Below are 17,023 nucleotides of genomic sequence, written 5' to 3' on the forward strand. Positions count from 1 at the left end.
ATTACAATTCCGGAAGGGACTGAATTCATTCATAGGAATTAATGGATAAGGAAGGCCTGCCTTAAGTAAGAAAGAAGGAGGGACGGAAGGAAGAAGGAGTCAAGGAAGGAAGGAAGGAAGAAAGGGGGAGGAAGGACTGTACAGTAATTAATGAAGGAAGGAATGAATTTCTTCATCACTTAAGGAGTAAGGAAGTAAGGAAGCAGGGTAAGTCCGTCGTAGGGAAGGAAGTACTGTACATAGAAGGAAGGAAGGCAGGAAGGAAGAAGAAGGAAGGGAAATTAAGAAGTCATGACGGAAGGAAGGAAGTAATTCAGGGAGGCATGGACAGAGAGTGAAGGAAGGAAGGAAGGAAGTTACCTTATTCCCTTCCTTCCTCCCTTCCTTCAATTCCTTATAGACTACCTTACCTTCCTTCCTTCCTTACTTATTCCTTCCTTCCTTCCTTCCGTCCTTCTTCCTTCCTTCATTCCTCACTCATTACTTCCTTACCGTCGAAACTTCCTTCCTTCGCCCACTTTCATGCCGCACTTTCTTCCGCAACATTCCTTCAGCCATTCCTTCCGCCACTTCTTACGCCAATTCTTCCAGGCCATGATCTTCACTTCCTTCCTTCTTCCTTCTTCCATCCTCTTCCTTACTTCCTTCCTTCTCTCCTTCCTTCCGTCATTTTCCTTCTTACTTCCTTCCTAACGAAACCCCCTAACCTTAATCGAAAATTCCATTTCCTTCCGACATTCCTTCTTCCGGCCACTTCCTTCCTTCACGACACTTCTACGCACATTCCTTCCGACACTTCTCCGCCACTTCCTTCAGAAATTCATCCATTCGCCAAGTACTTAAGCAAAACTCCTTCACTTCCTTCCTTCCTTCCTTACTCTCTCCTTCCTTCCTTCCTTCCTTCTTCCTCCTTCATTCTCATGCGGCTTTTGGAAAGGTTTCCCACACCTTTGAAGTCTAGCTGGATCCCCCTGCGTGTGTGCATTTGCTCAAGCCTGTGCCAGATCAGGAGTAAATTGCCCCAGCTGCCATTGGGTAAGCCAAGGATGTTGCATGAGGAGCATGTTTGTTAAGGGAATGCCCATTCTCCTGCATGGAGTCTGGGCTGCCATCACTGCCAGGTTCCTGCTGTATCCCCAGGTGAACTGAAAGTCTTACTCTGCCTGGAAGGCTGCATGCAGATCAATTCTCTGTATTCCTCATCCCAGCCTACTTTCCCCTTTAATTAAAAGCAATCCTGTTATCTAGAACCTGGGGAAAATTAAGATACATTTAGCCTTGAATTGAATGAGTGTGTTTATGATCATTCTTGGTAACATAAAATTGTTTTCCAGGAAGACTGTCTCCTGGACTGCTTGCTCTCAAGGTTGTCTGCCTTTATAGGTCTGGTTTGGGGTGTGAGTGTGTGATCTTTCCAGGCACAGAGAGCACCATTTAGACTGAGTTATGGACTATGCCCTTTGCCTTAGTTTATTTGAGGTCTTTAGTGGTAAAAGAAGAGGAAGAAAGTCTGTCCTTGTGCTGCACTCATTTTTATAGATCACAGTCTTAAAAAAAAATCTGTTTGTAGTATGGTGATGATGGCATAGTTTTAATAGGGGGGAAAGCTGTCCTTCTCCTAACCCTTGGAGGTTAAGTTGTCCTTCTTTAACCCTGAGTCAGTCCTCCACTAAGTTCCTCTCTATCTCTTTCCCTCCTTCCATTCTGTTCCTTCTTCCCCTCTTCTTTAACCCCTTAGATATGCACTTTTTACAGTGCAGATTAAAAAGCAAGTCAGACCCTCCTCAGGAAAAAGGCTCTATGTTCCCACTTGTCCCTCTACTTACAGGCATGGAAAGTGATGTTGGAGTTGTCTCGCAGCTCTGTGGCTCACAGACCATGCACCTGTAGCACTGAGACTCAGACAGTCTCTTTGCTGTCTGCCTTCTCTTCCTCAGGTTTGAGGTTTTTCCCACACATCTTTTTGCCATTTCCTTTTAGTTTCATTTTTTATTATTGCCTGTATCTCTTTGATTGAGCCTATTTTTCATGGAAGCCCACTCCACCCCTGTGCCCTGTGTGCCAACCTCCTCAGCTGGGAGCACTTGGTTCCAGCTTGGCCAGGTCCCTTTGGAGCCCAGGACTTCTCGGGAAGTCAAGGATGGCTGTTTTCTGCCTGTAGTACAGCAGCACTTCCAAGACCCCACCAGAGAGCATGTTCCTCCAGACAACTGTCTTCACAAGATGGTGCCTGCCCAAAACTGCTTCTAATCGGAGTGTGAAGCAAAAGACCATGAGAGAGACAACAGGTTCACAGCACACAAGAAAAGAGTGAGGTAATATTCAGGGAGTAAACTTATATAGTGAGATAATGAGGCTGCAGTAACCTGTAATGAGATTATTCCCCAGAGGCTTGTTTTATAAAAATTCTAATGCTCAGTCCAGATTTTCATCCCACTGCTGCCAGTCCTCTGCATTGCTGCTGCTGTCCTCCAGCTATGAAGGCCTGAAACAGCCCTGCTGCTTTTGAGCTTTTAGAGGAGCAGAAAGCATCAATGTGCCCAGCTTCGGACAGGGGATTGCATTCAGTGTTTGCAGAGGATGGTGAGAAAGGCTCCTGGGGCAGATATGAGGAGAGCAGATTCAGCCTGCCTGGCTCAGGTGGTGGAGATGCCTTTCAGAAATCGATCTTTCAGCACAATTCTCATGTTCTAGCGAGTTGTCAGCCTGCTCTTTGAAGAGGCATCCATGTAACTCTGTGAACACAGTCCTTTCAGATCCCTCCACTGCTGTGCACGGCTCTGTGAACTCAATACACCGACTGGGGAGTTCACACAGATCAATCTCTTTTATACTTTGCATCTGGTGCACCATTCTCATTTGATAGCAAAGTCACTTGAATTTGACCTGAGCTGTCACAGCAAGGGAGATTCTGCAAGTTTTGAGGATAATAGATTGGTTTGAGAAAACAAATGTACACTTTTCCCTAAGCCTTGAATTAACTTGATTTGCCCCCCAGTAACTGCACTCTTGTGACAGCAGTGTGACCTGTAAAGAAAGCATTCAATATTTTCTAAAATCCTTCAGTCCTTGACTTTTCTCTAAGCTACTCCCTACACATACAGACATTCATAGCCAGACTGACTGCTCCTTGGTGCCCTTCTTGCTAGAGAACTCAGTCTGGAGACAACTGGAGCATTTCTGAGATAACAGATGTAGCTCCAGTTCTGAGCTGTGAATAATATGTGGGGGCTGAACCGTCCCAGATCAAGAAAGAAAATTAAAAAAAAAAAAAAGGGTAAAAAAGCAACATGAGGAAATTCTTGGTAAATTACGAGCATTGGATAGACTGGCATAGATACTGTGACAGTCTTTAAAAAGAGAACTCTTCGATAACGGAAGTTCTTTATTTTGTTAATTGCAAAAAGGTTACTTCAATCTAATCAGTTTTTCATAATAACAGATCAAACATATCATCACATCCCTTATCTACATAAGAATATGCACTAGTTCAATTCAAACTGGTGCCATGTGTTGCATGAATATTCTTATTTCATTTAAGAATGTATTTCAATTTATTATCAAACTGCCTTGAGCCCATATACAGTAAACCAGAAAAAGACCTGTCTCAGGAGATTGCTGAGTTAACCACCCTTTCAGAGCAACTTGTCTCACAGGGTGTGGTTCCTCTGGCAGGCTTGTAGACATCTTTATCTGAAGTGGTCACCACAATCTGAGTATCTGGAGTCAGTGAATCTAGGGCACAATTCATTCCATCCTAAAGCAGATGCATAAATGAGATTAGTGTCATGCTACCATATGGACATCTCTCCCTCCCCATTGTTCTCAGTGGAGTCAAAGGGGATGAGCTCAGCTGAAGGGCTCTTGTCTCTGATGCTCTGCACTTGGATCACATAACTTGTCCTGTCCTGCTCCAGAGAGGCAACCTGAGCCAGACTGGACACAGAACCCAGCCCCATGGTGAGGTCTGGCAGGGCAGAATCTGACTCTGTGTGGGGCTGCAGAACATAAGACCTGAAGTATTTGATTATTGCCACTAAAGGCAGGGACAGCAGTACCCCCAGAAATTACAGAGAGAGAGAGAAAAAGAGCCCAATGCCAAGGTGCAGTGAGGTTATGGGGTGCTCAGGGTGCTCACCTGCCTGCAGAAAACATCTCTGTGGGCCTCTCACATGTGCTAGGAAAGAGGGGGGGTACAGAGAGCAGTGCATTTGCAGGAGAAGAGGACAAAGACATGCATGGTCTACATTGCAGAAGAGTGGAGATAGCTGAACTCACAAGCCATTGGACTCTGAAATCCCTAGAGGGAAAAATGATGTGGGGTATCAATAATTTTAAAAATGCAACCCCAGCTCCAAGGCTCAGGAAAACCCAGAGGGCAGCAGGCAGCCACCTTGAGGGACAGCTGCCCTTTCCCTTCTGTCTCAAGACAATGGGAGTGATGGAGGCTGGAGGTGTAGTTCATGCTTGAAATTGCTGATGAGGAACCTCAGGTACCCTCTGCTGTACAGGGCACAGGATGCCTGAAAGCCATCACTCTGCTGACCTTCCTGTTAACTCTTCCTTGCAGTCAAAACTGTGACTTGTCAGGAGCAGCAGATCTGCTCCTCTGGCATCCTCTCCCTGGCCTCCTCCAGGGCACACACAGGTGGGATAAGGACTTGTAGGACAGAAGGAAGAGGGAGCTGCCTACTTGATAGGTCAGCAGGTCAATTTGTGGCCACAGCTCGCTCCTCCCCTATGGCTCCTCCATGAATGATCCTGCAGGCACACTGAGCTTTCCTGGATCTCGTAGGTTTTGGAAATAAATCTATGACTACAGGTGCTCAGAAGGCAGAAATTCATTTTGTGAAATATTTTCATTTAATGATCCAATTGTCTCCTAATAGAAGAACCCCTCTACACTTTTTGAAATCTCCTATTTGTAAAAATGTAGAAAAGATGATTCCATGTGGAGCTGTCTGATGCTCAATTCACTACTGACTATTAAAATTTGTGGTATATTATCCTTGCTTTTCTTCCCTTTAAGAAAGAGAAATGGTAACTCAAGGAAAAGGGTTTATTGAAGTGTTTTGATGAGAGTGAATAAGCATCATGTGTCACAAAATGGTGGCTGTTGTCTTGGTTGTTTTCTGATCTATTTCTCCCCAGAAAGAGCTAGGGATTAACTTGGGAGTAAAATCTCATGGGATATTAACTGTCTTTATGGAACATACTAAACTGCTCAGCTCCTAAATGTTTGTCATTGTGATTGAGGAGGTAGGAAAGCTTCAGGTCACAGAGTCCAGGCCTGGGGTTTGACAGTCATGGCCTGTAGCTAAGCCTGTCCTTGCTGATCCAGTTTGCTACAGTCCTGGAGAAGAACATACCTTCCTTGAGACTTTTAGCAAAAGATAAGATGCTGGACTTTTTGGTCTTGCCTGGTGGAGGGGATCCCACAGGACAGTATGAACTCCAGTATGGAGCACTGCAGGTGAAAGAAAAAAAATTTAAAAAATGAGAGCCTACAGTGCAATAATTTTCCAGATTCAATGACTAGGTCTAATTAACTTCTGGGAGAGCTTTACAAATTCCAAAGGCTTCTGGGTGTTTAAATCTTTCTGACATCCTTCTATTATCTGAGATATTAAGGTAGTTAAAGCCTGAGAAAAATGTAAGCTATGTCTGCATATTTTGTGTGGTGCTATCAGTTAATCCAAAGGCTTTCTCAAGGAATCTAGTTCTTAGCCTGGGATTTAGAAAAATTACATTAATGTTCTTTTCCCTCCATCCCCACAGCCATTAGATTTAAGTTACAGTCTCTCCCAGCTTGATTTTTACAAGTTCCTGCTCTTGTGTCTCCTGGCACTCATACCTCTCTTCTGAGTCTGCAAAACACTGCTGCTCACCTTTCCCCCTCTCTTGCACTCACTTCCCAGCACCATCCCAAGCCATCCCATGACTTTCCTCTCATATAACTCAGTCCTGGGTCCTCCACAACCCAGTCAGGTTTTACTCACCCACACTTTTGGTCTGGATTCCCAGTTCAGACCCTCCTCTTCCTTGATCTCCTGCACATCCCTGTTTTCTCACGAGATTTTGAAGATTAACTCTGAAAAAAAAAAAGATCCTTTGGCACCTGGCCCAGACAATGAGGAAAATCTAAGGTCAGAGGTGGAGGTTGGGGTGCTTCTTATGTCACAGGAGGAAATTGCTTCTGCCCCTTTTGCAGAACCCACCAGTGATCCAACCAGCTGTGGATCAAAACTGCAGGCTAACTGAGACCTGGGATCCATACATTTCTTAGGAACATATCTAGGAAGGATTAGGCACTGCAAAAACTAAGGCAGCAAACTGGCCTCCAGCTGGAAATCCAGCAGAGCAGGTGCTGCAGATCTAAACCCTGGACATTGGTGCCTTGGCTCCCAGGGAATGTGAGGGAGCTGCCAGGATGAAGTCTTGTCTCCCCAGAGTTCCTTTCCCTGCCCAGCAATGCAGCTTTGGGTGAAATGGTTTGGGGACTGGGAATATGGGCTCCTTCCACTATTGCCTCCTGGGTGCTTAGCTCTGGGATCCATCAGGTCTCTGGGACACAGAGACTAGCCAAACTCAGCCCAGTGCATTTTCCTGGGTGGGAGGGGCAGGAGGAAAGGCTTTTAGTACTGATTTACTGAAATGTGCTCAAGGAAGGATCTTCCCCACCCAGTCCTGCAGCTTCAGCCCTCTCATCTGAAGGGTGAAGTGCTAGCCTGTGCATAAACTCTGCAGCAGGTTTGTACTGCAGAGCATTGCTGAGCTCTGGCTGCCAGAGGGACCCACTGGGGCTTGCCAGGCTCCCACCTGACCTGGGTACTCTGCACTTTTCTGCATAAAACCCAGCCCATGGAAGCTGAAGGTTAAAGTGCACTCTGATGGGTCCCAGTGAGCTAGAGGGCAAACCGAGGTTCCCCCTAAGAGACACTGGCAGTAAATGGCAAAGGAGAGCATGGAGAAACAACAGGTGCAGAAGGGAAAATAAAAAATACAAGAAAGACCAGCCAGGATGAGTGTCAGTAACTGCCAGAAAAGATACTCTGAACTCCTGAATTCTTAGAAGTGTTACTGAGAAAAAGGAAAGAGAAATTTTTTTTAAAAAAACAGTGTTTAGGGTTTTTTGCACTATCAAAGAGGTACTAAAGGGGTCAGACTACAGAGAAGGATTAAGGGCCAAAATCAATAGCCTATTTTAAACTTAGCATGACAGCAGCTGGCAAGGGACTCCACGAAAGGAGAAGAATTGTTTAATTCCAGAAGTAGCTGGGAGTTAGGAGCTGAAGGTGAACATCAGCTTGCTCATGGCTGATTCAGATTCTCTTGAGTCACTGCTTCTATTGAAGAATCCAAGCCTCTGAGGCTGAAGGACTGCGTCAAGAAAAAAGGACATCCTCTTCTGGGAAAGGCTGACAACAGACAATGATGATGAGTGCCTTAGGCAAGGACTTGAGCCAACCTGCCCAGCAGATGATCACGTCCTGCCAAACTCTGCTAAAGGTAAAAAACCTGCACCAGGCTCTCTTCCTCTAAAGAGCCCCCACAGGGAAAGGGGACAGGCTGTGTTTGCAGCAGGAAACCTCTGTCTGGTTTTCATGGCAGTATACCATGCTGGTCTCTAACAATTTTCTGAAGCAATATATGAAAAAAAAACTTAATAGGATTAGCTGGTTAGTTACATTGATGAGGCCTAAATGTGATTAGTAATTCAAACTCATTCTATTTCTGTATGAAGCTCTTAGACTGGAGGTCACTTTTCACAGAAGAGAGTGATGCTAATCATTCTAGGAGCTGGTAACTCTTCATGTCTAGTTTGATGTGGGCTAGCAATATCTCCTGAAATTAGAGGGTTTTCTGTTGTGGTCTCAAAGGCTGCATTTACTGCTGGTATCTTCTTCATTGCAAACAAAGTTGCTTGACATAATTACATGGAAAGATCAGATTGTCTAGTGTTTTATTATCACTTATAAGGAGATTTTTTTTCATCACAGGCTAGAAAACAACTTGATTTAGTGATCCAAAATGAATAAATATGAGCCCTTTAAGCCTAATTTAACAAAGGTTTCAGTTGCACATGCAGAGTATTTCTGACTGTTTGAGGGAGAATAAAAATCTAAAATGAAAAACAGTCTTTAAGTGTTGTTTCATGTGCTAAATATATCTGTTAAGGGGTCTACTTTGGCCAGGCAGATTTGATGAATGCAATATGTGCAATGTTTCTTGGTATTTCCCTATTTCAAGATATATCATATAATCGTTGTTGTCATGTAGCCTATGACATCAAAGATGCAATCCAAATGTGTTCCTTCAGCAGTAGCTTAACATAAGTGCTTCTGAGAGAGGCCAAGGGAAAAATATGCTGAAGGTTCTCCAATCTTTCACAAGAGAATGCCAAAATATTGATGAGGTATGTGATCCTAGAGAAGCTGCAGCAGCCGTAGCAGTGTGAGAAGAGGTGTCACTGCAAATGGGTATAAAACCACAAGCCCAGTGTTTGGGATTCAAAGATGTGTTTTGCACTCATATTACTTGTACACAGCAGTACATTTTGTTCCCTGATTTCAGCACCAAAATGGGCTGCCAGGAGGTTTGGAGCCCTTAGGGACATCTGAGTTGGGCCCTATTGGCAATGCTTGCTGTGCCAGGGACAGGTTCAGCACCATGACAGGCTGATTCTGAAGTACCAAACCAGAGTGCGCGGGTTCAAAAACTGTACCAGGACTTAGGAAACAGGATGGTGCTGTGCTTGTTGGGCAAAGGCTGAACAGAAAGGTACCAGTAGGTGCAGAAGCCAAAGAGCACCCAGGGTGCCTCCTGCTGAGGGATCACTGATAGATTTTTCTCTGCCATCATAACTGCTTCATTCTTCCTACATCCCTTTCAAGTGTCTTCATAGTCAACCACGCTGTTTGTTTATCCACAGACTCTTGCTGCTCTGAAAACTCTTCTTTCCCCCTCCCAAGAGAGGATAGAAGAGACAAAGTGGGTACCAGCAATCAGACAACACACAGGATCTGGGGGAGCACAGCATTCCAGCCAGTCAGGATCTTTTGGGACCTGCTGCAGGAGCCAGAGCCACATGGAAACCTGTCCTGGGAGTAAGATCTCAGAGCCTGCCTCAGAAGCAGCAGGGGCAGCTTGGCCAGGTGAGCCTCACTGAAATGAAGAATGAAGCTGTGCTGCTGGAGCTGGAGAGGGTGCCCAATCACTGCAATCAGTGGCAGCACATGGAACAGCACCTTGGCACATCCCTCAGCCTGTACTCCACATCTTGATCTCCACCCTGGGTCATTCTGCCACCAGCTGTGTGGCATTTGTGCCCAGGACCAGCATGTGTCTTCTACCAACCTGCAACCCAGGGGACCCCGGGGATCCCAGCACACCTTTTACTACTGTGTTAACAGCAACAAAATTCCCTTGAATTTTGGCCCTGGAGTACAGATTGCTAGAAACAACGAAGGAATATTTTCTTCAGTTCTCTGAACAATAATGAACAGATTTATGTGTTTGTTTAACAATCAGTCATGCATGAGATGTAACAATTTCCAGTTCCTGTTTCTTGTCTATATTCCTGTTTTTGAAAAGTATTCAATAAAAAGAAAGTATTGCTCAAAGGAAGGTTTTAATTGTAACTATCTTTTCATTGCCTCAGCTAGAGAGCATAAAACTGCATTTTATGCTCTGATGTTGATTAAATTTTTGGGTACTAGTCCAGATACTTTGATAGTATTCCAAAGAAAGTGGGTGAGTATTAAAGAAATTAGTCTTGGTCTATAGTTTTATAGATCAGAGCAGGATTATTTCAATTTAAATAATTGCATAGCTGATATGGTTGCAAAAAGGACATGCTCAAAAAAACCCACAGCTTTGTTCAAATAAGCATTTTATTTGGCCCAATACTAGACATTTCATTTACTTTTCATGAGATAAGACCTTTTAGCTGGCTTTCAAAATGAGCTTTTGAAAGAAAAAATGCTGTTTCATTTTAATAGCAACAGAACAAAAAGATTTGACTTTTCTGATCTCTCTTTAATCTCAATTTCTGTTCAAAATTATTAATTTAATTTTATCCCAATTCACAACTGGATTTAAAAACAGAAATATGCCATCTGGCCAAATCTATGACAGATGTCTTTTTTACTTCAGTGTCCCATTATTGTTGTGACAGGCCTTGCACCATGCTATCAGGGAGAAGGAGAGAAGAAGGAAGTCTGCAAGAAATAGAGGATAATTTAATATCAGGTATTTTTCACAGTATTAAAACAATACCACTAAAGGCACACTAAGTATAAAATCCCTACCAACTAGATCATAACAAATTCAGTGTTGTGGCTTGCTGGTGTCTCCACACCAGAAATCTCTGTAGAAGCTTAATTATTTTACCAAAAATGGCAGAACAGGACTGTGCAATTTTTAACAGAAATGGAAGGCACTGCTGCCATAAAGAAAGTATTCATCCCCTAGATTTAAACCCTGCTATATCCAGGGAAATAGAGCCATATTAAAGGTGAAGTGTTTGCAATTTGCAGCAGGAAGATTTCTACTGCTGCAGAGGACCTTCCTTTATTGAATTGCATGGGCCAACAGTTCATTCTGTGAGAATGCAAATCCCACCATTCAATAATTATTTAAAAGCAGCGTTGGATTTTAAATCTGAGATCTGGGTGTCCAAAGGAAAAGAAAACAAACAACTAAATAGGGAACTATAGGATAGATTGACAACAAAATGAACACATTTCCAAAATACTGGAAAGGTGCTGTGATCCTAACTGCAAAATGCACTTTGCTGCTTTAAATTCAGGCTCATCACTGTGAGACACAGATAGAAGTAACACCTCAACTTCAAACTTGTGTCGCTTGACAGCCATGACCTTGTTTTACATTGTAAAGTTGCAACTTTATGCAGATGTTGCTGAGAGACATTTGGTCAGAGGAGGGGAATAGCCAAACATTTTTACATTGTTGAAGATTTGAAGGCTTTTTGGGCCGGGTGATGGCCTTAGGAGCTGGATATTGCAGCTAAGTGTTTCATAACAGACCGGTTTATAAGTAGATATACGCTCTCCATTGGTGTGATTGGATGCACATCTTACATTATTTAACACTGGGAGCAATGCTGGGAGATGTTCACAGCTGGAGCCAGTGGCAGGAATGTGCACAGCAGTGTGCTGAGATGGAGCCTTGCCTGGTGGAGAAAGGGACCAGAGCTACAGACCTAAATCTACAGCTACAGACCTTTAATCCAGGAGATTTCTGCACAGGGCACAGAGAGCTGACTTCCCCCTTCCCTAGGTTCTCTTCCACCCTCATGGATGTTGTTGGTCCATCAGCAGGTAGGGCTTTTAAACACAGCACCCATGCTACCTCCTGCAGTCAGGAATACATTTTTTGAAGCTGTGGCTTATTTATGGTGGTGTTGGTGCTTCTATAATGCCTATATCCTTCACCTCCTGCAGCCACCACACACAGCTGTTCCTTCTCTTTCCCTCAGACCACAAGCACATGAGAAGGCCATGTTCTGAACTCACAAGTTTTGTCTTCTGTTTTCTCTCCTCACCATGTTGTCTTCCAAACTCGCTGGATTGCCCCATAAAAATTTTCCCACAAAACCCATTCTCCTGATGCCCCACTAGTGCTATGTGTCCCTCTACCTTTAATGCTACCCTTTCCCAGCAGCTTTCCCATGCTGCTCAGCTGCTGAGCCTGGTGCTACACCCCAGATTGCCCCTTTAGCCCACATGGGACTGTGGCTTGGGCCATTCCCATGGGACACGGCGAGGTCTCTACTGATAGCACACATGACTTGCACAAGGCACTTGGCTGTATCTACAGACCAGCAGACTTCTTTCACGCCTTGTGCTGGGCTTGCCTCTGCTGTGTCACACAACCAAACTTTGCCACATGCTGGTTGGCATCTTTCATCCTTCCCCTCAGGAGAAAAAGCAGTTGTGTTTGTGTTCATGCTTCTTTTGACTACCTGTGGGTCAATATGCATGTTTAGGTCAAAGAAGTGCACCTTCACAAAAGTCAGGAAAGAGATGATGGGCTATGAGAGGCTTTGTGAGTTTGTCCTGCCAGAGCTTGCTGCTGAGAAAGTTCTGTTTCACACAGACACACATTGAAAGTTAACTGTGCAAATGAAAAGGCATTTACCTGAGTCCTCAGCTAGAGCTTGGGGTCCCTGCCCCCAGGACCATACATCTGGCTTGATAGCCAGCACAGGGGGAAATTAATGTTTGTGCTTGGGTTTACAGTAGCTCATGCTACTTGATGTTAGCCAAAATTTCCAAGCAGCTGAAAACTTCATGCCACATATGCTGTGCTGCCACAGTGCAAATAGGAGACTTCACAGGTTCAGCCACCACTGGGTTAAGATTTGCCAGGTTGATGATTCCTGCAGACAACAGGATAACCATCTTATGGCTGAACAGATAAAGAGGAAAGCGTGGATATTTCCACATGAAAACTGTGTGTAAAATGATCTAAATACCCCAAATGAAACTAAATGAACCCACAACCAGCGCACAATGTGTGGACTCCAAGTGAAGACTGAAGACTCTTATCTGCCAACCTGTACATTCACATTCAGCTCTAGAAAGCCCTTTTCCTTGCCTGCTCTGATTTTGATCCAGATTGGGATCATCCTGCTGGTTATGATCCATATATGGCACTGGGTTGGAAGGACTTTCTGTAATCTACATGTTGTTGACGTTTGATTCATGCCTGCTAGGGCATTTCCCCAAGAGGAAGTCTTTTGGTTAATTTCTATTGCAATGTCTTGAGGGGATTTTCCTTTCTGTGAGCTCATTAAACCTCACAGCACAACAGAGCCAAATATGTTTGGCATTTGGCTCAGACAAAGTGTGAAAACCGGTGAGCGAGAAGGGGCTGAAGCTCTGCCAGTGAATCAGCAGCGGTGCTCTGTGCTGGGCCCATCCCTGAGTGAGCACACAGAGGATCATGGAATAGTTTAGTTTGGAAAACATCCTTCAGATTGAGTCCAGCTGTTAACCCAGCACTGCCCAATGACTACTGAACCGTGTCCCTAAGTGCCATGAATACACATCTTTTAAATACCTCCAAGGATGGTGACTCCACCATTTCCCGGGGCACCCTGTGCCAATACTTGATAGTGCTTTCAGTGAAGAAATTTTTCCTAATATCTAATCTCAACCTCCCTGGCACAGATAAATGTGCATGAGCCCTTAAATTTATGCAAATGTGGAGGACACAGAAACATAGAATCGTGGAATTGTTAAGGCTAGAAAAGACCTAAATTATTTTTTTGCCTCTATAGAACCCTCTACTTACTGCCTTGCAGTACTGCTGGAGATGCTGCTGGGTGCTGCTGGAGCTGTTAGGAACAGCAAGGGTATACGGAAAATTGGGTGATATTTGAAAATGGTCTGGTTTCCCAGGTGATGTGGTCTTAACCTCAGCCATTATAGATTTTTGTCAGGTCCTAGAATATTTGTTTGAAATATAATAAAAACACTGCTGACAGATTGTGCATAATCAGACTGGGATTCTTTGGCATGTGTTGCCCGAGTGCACTGTTCCCTTGTCTGGTCTTTGAACCAGGTTTGGAATATGGCACTGGCAGAAGTCATTAGAAGCTCTCAGTCTTGTCTCCACAAAGAGCCATACAGACTAAGGAGTTAACAGATCATGGAGCTTTTCTGTAACTCAGAAAAGCAGAAACCAAGGTTATTTACTGTTCCCACACTCAGAGCAGTTTGAAATTGCTAGGTTAACTAGCCATTCCTGAAAGAAATTTTCTGTGCACCAATGTATTCTTTGTGGTTGAAGCAAAAATTACTTACAGACAGAGCAATGCTTCTTGCAAAGAAAAACTTTAGCCAATGGAATATTTTAAAATTCAGCTGTGAGGTCTGTTTGCTTCTTTCTGGCTGGGGCTTAATTTGATCTATGCATTTCCTGCAGACAGATAAAAGAAACATCTCATTTGCTAAGTGGCATTGTCACGGATATATGACGTAAAGTAGAACATATTCCAAAATTGACTTTAGTTCTATTGCAGTTACTGCTAATGGCACTGAGGTGGAGTGTAAGCACACAGCAAGCCAACTTCTGATGTCAATTACATCAGTGTAAACAAGATTAGAAATCGGCCCAAGCCAATTTAACATGACTGTCTTGAACTCCATTTTCAGGACAGATAATGTTTTCAAGGAAAACAATGCACGTGTTAATTTTAGCAGATATTTCTCAGTGCTTTTTGGCAACTGTTCTAATGTATTCCTAGCACTTGGCTTTGTTTTACTGTTCATTATATTGCCTGAGCAGCAGCACAAATCAGCCTGTCAGATGAGATGCTTCAATGACAAAAATACAGAGTTGAAGGCTGAGGACCAATAAGGAGAGAAATGCAAACAACTGTCGTTAGGCATGGATTTCATATTTTGTGAATGACATATTTTCCTCTCTGGTAGGTCTGTACCAGGTCTGCCTCTATCTCATCTGCTATTCAAAACTTAAGCTGCTTATTATTAGTTGCAGAAATCCATAACACATTTCAAACAGATCAATTAAGCAGAAAACTTGCCATCATGCAGGAGCAGAACAGTCCAACAAGATAAGGATGAATTGTTTTTTTCTGTCCACTGTAATCTTTTTGGATACTCTAAGAAAAACCTTTCTTTGACCTCCTGAGTAACTTACATAACTAGAGAAAAAAAATACCATTTCTCCTACATATGAAATATCATAATACAAACCGGAATATGTCCCAAGGAAAAATAATTAGGACAGCAAAAGTCTCAGACAACCTTTTAGCAACATTATTGCCTTCCTTCTGAGACTTGGTGAGAGGCTTTAGTGATGGCCTTTAGTAAAGGCATTGTTGCTGCTATGAATGTTGCTGAGCTAACCCAAGATTCAGGCCAAAAATGGGACCAAAAATGGGACCAAAAATGTTCTTTCCAGACAAGATGAGAATTCATGAAGTGCAATTTTCAAACAAAAAAGAGCAACCAATTTGTCATCACAGAAGGTAAAGGATCTTAAAAACTGACCAGCAAGTGTTCCAGTCCAACCCAAGTCAACAAAGGGCCAGGAACTAGCTAAGGAACACAGGCATGCAGGTCAACATGTGAAAGATCTAGTCACTAATGAGAAACATTTACTCCCTCACTGTCTGGATTGTGTGCTGATCCTCCATTCACTTTTTTTAAAGAAAAAAGCATTTTCTGTGCTATAATTTACAACAGCTGGAACCAGTTTGTGTGTGTGTATATGTGCTGGACAGAAGAATGTTGCCAATATGAAAAGGAATAGGATGGGCACTGTTTTTAGAATTTGGCTCCAAAGGGGATATCTAATGATATGAGAAAGATCAAGTAAGTGGAGGAAGCTGGGGGATCTTCTATACCCAAGACTTCTGCAGCATGGGTGGGCCCAGCAGGCTCTCAGCACATCCTGTGTTACCAGTGATACAGTGACCCTGGTTCAGAGATTTCACAGCACTGTGGGGCAGGAGGGTGGGTACATCCATTGCAAAGGTTTTTTAACCAGAATCATTCTGGGCTGAAGCCTGGCCAGTGACTAACTGGGCACAATAATTTTAATTTCTTTTACATAAACATAATGAGGTGTTGTTTATCATTTTCCTGAAAGTTTTGGGGTTGAGATACTGGGGAAAACAAACAAAGAGACACTTTGTGAGCTCTCTGAGAAGTAAATGGCTCCCTTTGGCATGCTCTGACAGGCCATTTCATTTTAGCTTTGCTGAATCAGCTTAATGGGGAAAACTCAAAACTCATTGCCAAACTCTTACAGCAATTTCACTTTACCACAGTGGTCACAAACAGATGTTGTTATCCTCTGTACTGGGAACCAAATATTCCTTGGGGCAGTTTTGTGTAGGATGCACTACACAGAGTAATGCAGATTACTCTAAAATTAGGGAAAGGCTGAGAGTTAGGCATGCACTCAGTGAACGTGAGCATTTGAGCTTGTCCCATGGAGCACACAGATCCTTTTAAAAGCTTAGGTGTGTGACATCAGCCAGTGTGACACCAAAACACATCACTGTCTATGCTACATCAGATGCAACTCTGGAGGGGCAATGCAATGGTGATGGCTGTTACTCATATTTTTAACCTCATAAAATGCCCTAAATGAAAGCAGGATATACAAACTAACCATCTTCCTTCTACAAAGCTGCTGCAGCAGATCTACACAACCAGGCCATTTGTGTAAATTATAAACTGGCTTCCATGGGGGGAGGTGCACCAAGCAGTTCAAAGCCTAGCAGAATTGACCTGATTCCCATTCCCAGCCCCAGAGGAAGGCAGAGGTTCTATTCAAGGTCTTAGCACTGACATTTTGCTGCTGGATGTGATACTGATGCCCACAAATGTTCCTTGGGACAGGTTCAACTTTTATTATGGCAGTTTGCATGGGAGAAACACACACATTTCTTAGCATGTTATTTTGAATTGCATACAGATAACCCCTATTCAGTATTCAGAAGAGTATGTAATTATGCAATTTTACATATTATAAGTCTTTTAACACAGTCAAACCCTGTGCTTGCATTGCATGACAAAGTTGCTCATGGATCACTATAAACCTCAGGAATTGCAGCAACCACCAGAAAACACGTGAAAAATTGTTTTTAGAGGGACAATCTTCTCATGATTATACATTAGAACTGTTGGGGGTAAATTCCCCATGAAACAAATATGTCCAAACTTTTGACTGAGAAGAACCTTGGAACAAACTTTTGGATCTCTCCCTGACTGCCAAGCTTTTGAAAAGAAACACCATCAGAACTGTCTGGGCCACTTATATCCTTCCTGCAACTCTCATAGGTGTGAACTGGAGTAAAGCTTATTCCACCTGTACATTTCCCACTCTTACTGCAGCAGGCTGCCCCTTGCACAAAATCCCAGCAGCCCTGAACTCTCCTGTCCTTGTCTAGAGAGCAGGTAGCAAACTTCTACCCTTTGAAAGAAATGCACGCTGGAGACATGTCCAAGGCACAGTCCCT

General features: G+C 43.5%; 1 long non-coding RNA gene across 5 annotated transcripts in view; it reads right to left on the bottom strand.

Annotated features, from left to right (window-relative positions):
- Positions 1–17,023, bottom strand: part of LOC108961462 (uncharacterized) — a 91,969-nt gene that overhangs the window by 62,927 nt on the left and 12,019 nt on the right. For 4 of the 5 annotated variants that reach the window (XR_007776732.1, XR_007776734.1, XR_003944708.2 and 1 more), the window contains exons 2-3: positions 6,000–6,091; positions 5,370–5,467 (exon numbers count right to left, since the gene is read on the bottom strand). This is a non-coding gene — a long non-coding RNA (uncharacterized LOC108961462). Of the gene's footprint in view, positions 1–3,365; positions 3,758–5,369; positions 5,468–5,999; positions 6,092–17,023 lie in introns of those variants that run through there. The other variant, XR_001989770.3, reaches the window with a different exon arrangement.

This window comes from Serinus canaria, chromosome 2 (genome assembly GCF_022539315.1).
Source record: "Serinus canaria isolate serCan28SL12 chromosome 2, serCan2020, whole genome shotgun sequence".
NCBI classification, from domain to species: Eukaryota; Metazoa; Chordata; class Aves; order Passeriformes; family Fringillidae; genus Serinus; species Serinus canaria.